This window comes from Schistocerca piceifrons, chromosome 6 (genome assembly GCF_021461385.2).
Source record: "Schistocerca piceifrons isolate TAMUIC-IGC-003096 chromosome 6, iqSchPice1.1, whole genome shotgun sequence".
NCBI lineage: Eukaryota > Metazoa > Arthropoda > Insecta > Orthoptera > Acrididae > Schistocerca > Schistocerca piceifrons.
Window position 1 is genome coordinate 230,508,654 of NC_060143.1, and position 5,391 is coordinate 230,514,044.

The 5,391-nt window shown below is 43.3% G+C and overlaps 1 non-coding gene across 1 annotated transcript; it reads left to right on the forward strand.

Annotated features, from left to right (window-relative positions):
• Positions 1-1,224: 1,224 nt before the first annotated feature.
• Positions 1,225-1,299, forward strand: Trnat-cgu. The gene has a single exon. It is a non-coding gene; the product is annotated as a tRNA-Thr (tRNA).
• The last annotated feature ends 4,092 nt before the right edge of the window (positions 1,300-5,391 follow it).

Sequence of the window (5,391 nt, forward strand, 5' to 3'; positions counted from 1 at the left end):
TACTGCAACACAGAGGAGACAAAACTCATGGGACAGCGATACGGACATATACAGATGGCGGTAGTCTCGCATTCACAAGATATAAAAGGAAATTGCATTGGTGGAGCTGTCATTTGTATTCAGGTGATTCATGTGAAAAGGCTTCCGACGTCTTTACGGTCGCAGGACGGGAATTAACAGGCTCTGAACGCGGAACGGTAGTTGGAGTTAGATGCATGGGACACTCCATTTCCGAAATCGTTACATACACAGTTTCAAGAGAGCGTCGAGAATACCAGATGTCAGGCGTTACCTCTCACCACGGACAACGCAGTGGCCAATGGCATTCACTTGACGACCGAGAGCAGCGGCATTTGCGTAGAGTTTTCAGTGCTAACAGACAAGCAACACTGCATGAAATAGCCGCAGAAATCAATGTTAGATGTTCGATGAACGTATCCATTAACACGTTCGCTGCACTGTAACTGGCCTTGCGTTGCCACGTAACCAATTATTTTTTTAATAGAATCTCAAACTGTATTGCTAAAAGTTATATAAAATGTATTTATTTTATAAGTAAAAGATAAAATTTAGTTTCGTGAATCAAATTTTTTTGGGGGCGCACTAAGGCGTCAGTGGCATATCGGGTCACATTCTGTAGCGGGTGGCCATGGACGCAGTAGTGCGTCTCGTTTATTTTTCCTGAAAACTGTGGCAGTTTAAAGTACTACATTTTTATTTTATATTCAAAAATGAAAGGAAACATCCTACTGACAAACGACATATTTATTGAACAAAAATATAGTAGACACAGCAATCAAAAACAAAGATCTTGAAGAAACTTCTGAAATACAATGTATGTCAAATCTCAGAAAAGATACAATCAAGAACTTTACCAGAACGAGATTTTCACTCTGCAGCGGAGTGTGTGCTGATATCAAACTTCCTGGCAGATTAAAACTGGTAGAGCACTTGCCCGCGAAAAGCAAAGGTCCCGAGTTCGAGTTTCGGTCCGGCACACAGTTTTAATCTGCCAGGAAGTCTCATATCAGCGCACACTCCGCTGCAGAGTGAAAATCTCATTCTGGGAACATGCCCTAGGCTGTGGCTAAGCCATGTCTCTGCAATATCCTTTCTTTCAGGAGTGCTAGTTCTGCAAGGTTCGCAGGAGAGCTTCTGTAAAGTTTGGAAGGTAGGAGACGAGGTACTGGCAGAAGTAAAGCTGTGAGGACGAGGCGTGAGTCGTGCTTGGATAGCTCAGTTGGTAGAGCACTTGCCCGCGTAAGGCAAAGGTCCCGAGTTCGAGTCTCGGTCCGGCACACAGTTTTAATTTGCCAGGAAGTTTCAAGAACTTTACCGATTACACTCAAACAAATAAGTATTAGAAGAAAACGATTTCGTGAAATACTATCGGCAATTCGTTTCACGTGAAATAAAGAGTCCTTTTTCCAATAGTCCTGCAACTCCCTCATTTCACGTGTGCAGGAAAACTCCCAAGAACACTAACAATTCGACAACCGTCACAGATTTCCAACGATTTATTCGTGACAGTTCTTTGGTTCCCACAGGAAGGAATAATTCAATTGCTTTTAGATTTGTTCCTTCCACAACTTTCAATAGAAATTCGTCCGTCAGCAAAAGACGAAAATAATCTAAGGGTGTGTTTCCCATTGGTTGAATTAGCAGTCCCTCATTTTTTATAAACGGGCAATTTATCATTCCAACTGACTCGCTTTTCCATGCAGCACTTGTATCAGCTACGTTACCACTTGTTGGTAACTCCTTCTGCCCTTTCCCTGTCGCTTGGGTTCACAGCCATTTCTACAGTCTCATCTAAAGCAAACTCGGCTCCGTCAGACTCTTCACTGGATTCCCACTCGTCCTCCCCACTCGCCAATTCCGCTTCCGAATCGCTCTCTTCTAATATTCGTAATAATTCCGCATCCGTTAGTTTTTGTTCGTTTATTGTGTCCCGTATTTTACTTTTCTTAGGTTCTGAAGGGCCCGCCGAGTAACGATTGTTTTCCATTTCAGTCCCACAACTGAGAAAAACTGTAGGGAGAAACGCGATCCGCACCCGTAAAAAGTGAAAACAATACGTTCTTAGCGTTCCTGCGCAATAAACCACACCGAATGGCTGTGCCGACTAAAACCGTGGTGCCTCGCAACAGCTGAGTCTTTCGCCGCGCAGGCGCGTCCACGGCATGTGCATCAGTATCGGACTGGCGCGCTGGCGTGCCGATGGCAGCGAACGGGGAACGTGTTAAAACAATGCGGCGAAATTTGGCGTTAATGGGCTGTGGCAGCAGACGAAAGATGGAGTGCCTGCAGCGCCTCACCAGGGCTTCACCATGTCGGTTGGACCTTAGACGACTGTAAAACCGTGGCCTAGTCAGATGAGTCCCGATTTCAGCTGGTAAGAGTGGTGGTAGGGTTCGAATGTGGCGCAGATCTGCGATGGATCCAAGTTGTCCAGAAGGCACTATGCAAGATGGCGGTGGCTCCGTAATTATGTGGGCTGTCTTTTCATGTAATGGACTGGGTTAACTGGTCCAACTGAACCAGTCATTGACTGCAAATGGTTATGTTGGGCTACTTTTAGACCAAGAAGGGAAAGCAGAAAGGTGGAGGAGTATATAGAGCGTCTATACAGAGGCGATGTCCTTGAGGACAATATTATGGGAATGGAAGAGGATGTAGATGAAGATGAAATCGGAGATATGATACTGCATGAAGAGTTTGACAGAGCACTGAAAGACCCGAGTCGAAACAAGGCCCCGGGAGTAGACAACATTCCATTAGAACTACTTACAGCCTTGGGAGAGCCAGGCCTAACAAAACTCTACCATCTGGTGAGCAAGATGTATGGGACAGGCTAAATTCCCTCAGACTTAAAGAAGAATATAATAATTCCAATCCCAAACAAAGCAGGTGTTGACAGATGTGAAAATTACCGAATTATCAGTTTAATAAGTCACAGCTGCAAAATACTAACGCGAATTCTTTACAGACGAATGGAAAAACTGGAAAAAGCCGACCTCGGGGAAGATCAGTTTGGAACACGTGAGGCAACACTGACCCTACGACTTATCTTAGAAGAAAGACTAAGGAAAGGCAAACCTACGTTTCTAGCATTAGAAGACTTAGAGAAAGCTTTTGACAATGTTGACTGGAATACTCTCTTTCAAATTCTGAAGGTGGCAGGGGTAAAATACAGGGAGCGAAAGGCTATTTACAATTTGTACAGAAAGCAAATGGCAGTTATAAGAGTCGAGGGACATGAAAGGGAAGCAGCGGTTGGGAAGGGAGTGAGACATGGTTGTAGCCTCTCCCCGATGTTATTCAATCTGTATATTGAGCAAGCAGTAACGGAAACAAAAGAAAAGTTCTGAGTAGGTATTAAAATCCATGAAGAAGAAATAAAAACTTTGAGGTTCGCCGATGACATTGTAATTCTGTCAGAGACAGCAAAGGACTTGGAAGAGCAGTTGAACGGAATGGACAGTGTCTTGAAAGGAGGGTATAAGATGAACATCAACAAAAGCAAAATGAGGCTCATGGAATGTAGTCGAATTAAGTCTGGTGATGCTGACGGAATTAGATTAGGAAATGAGGCACTTAAAGTAGTAAAGGAGTTTTGCTATTTGGGGAACAAAATAACTGATGATGGTCGAAGTAGAGAGGATATAAAACGTAGACTGGCAATGGCAAGGAGAGCGTTTCTGAAGAAGAGAAATTTGTTAACATCGAGTATTGATTTAAGTGTCAGGAAGTCGTTTCTGAAAGTATTTGTATGGAGTGTAGCCATGTATGGAAGTGAAACGTGGACGATAAATAGTGTAGAAAAGAAGAGGATAGTAGCTTTCGAAATGTGGTGCTACATAAGAATGCTGAAGATTAGATGGGTAGATCACATAACTAATGAGGAGGTATTCAATAGAATTGGGGAGAAGAGGAGTTTGTGGCACAACTTGACTAGAAGAAGGGATCGGTTGATAGGACATGTTCTGAGGTATCAAGGGATCACCAATTTAGTACTGGAGGGCTGCGTGGAGGGTAAAAATCGTAGAGGGAGACCAAGAGATAAATACACTAAGCAGATTCAAAAGGATGTAGGTTGCAGTAAGTACTGGGAGATGAAGAAGCTTGCACAGGATAGAGTAGCATGGAGAGCTGCATCAAACCAGTCTCAGGACTGAAGACCACAACAACAACAACAACTTGTAGACCGTTTGCAGTCATTCATGGATTTCATATTCCCAGACAACGATGGAATTTTTATGGATGAAAATACAGCATGTCGACAGACCACAAGCGTTCGCGATTGGTTTGAAGAACATTCTGGACAACTCGAGCCAATGATTTGGCCACTCAGATCGCTCGACATGAATCCCATAGAATATTTATGGGACATAATCGAGAGGTTAGTTCGCGCCTAAAATTCTGCAACGGCAACACTTTCGCAATTATGGACGGCTATAGAGGCAGCGTGGCTCAATATTTCCGCAGGGGACATCCAACGACTTCTGTTTATTAATATTGGTAAAATTTCTTCTGTCTTTGTGCTTCCTGCGCTTATAATTATCTTTGTGCTCTTTGTACCGGCTTTTTATAGCTCTTAATATTTTTCAGAATGTTCATTATTTCCCTTTATCACTACAACTGTTTCGTGTTGAATAAATGCTTAGCAATTAAAAAAAATAGACTGCAAAAATTCGTAGCGCTATTGTTTTGCGCGTTGGTATTTCGGTTGCGCCGGCCAGAGTGGCCGAGCAGTTCTAGGCGAATCAGTCTGGAACCGCGTGACGACTACGGTCGCAGGTTCGAACCCTGCCTCGGGCATGGATGTGTGTCATGTCCTTGGGTTAGTTAGGTTTAAGTAGTTCTAAGTTCTAGGGGACTGATGACCTCAGATGTTAAGTCCCATAGTACTCAGAGCCATTTGAACCATTATTCCGGTTGCTATTCGTTTATCTAACGGTTATGGTTTTCTATTTGTAGTTTACTGTTGCTATTCGAATATACATACTGTGATTTTGTCATTTGGAGATAGTGAGTGGAGCTAAGGATGCTAGAAAATGGAATGCCAAGTGAAAGAATCGGAACCTTTTCCAATACATTCTTCTGTTTGAGTTCAATAGTGAGGTGACACCTGCGGAGACAGAAACATTTGCGCCGTGTATGGGGATAATGCCGCTGGACAGAGAACGGTAAGAAAATGGTTCTCCAGTTTTAAAGAGAATCGTTTTAACATTACTGTCTCTTCACTTTCAGGAAGACCTTCGCTCTTTAATTAAGGTCGTTGAAACGCGTTAATCCACAACGACCACTGTCAGTGAACTCGAAAACTGGCAAGTCTGATGAACTATGATCATTCCACCATCAAGCGACATTTGGGTGCAATGCGGAAGG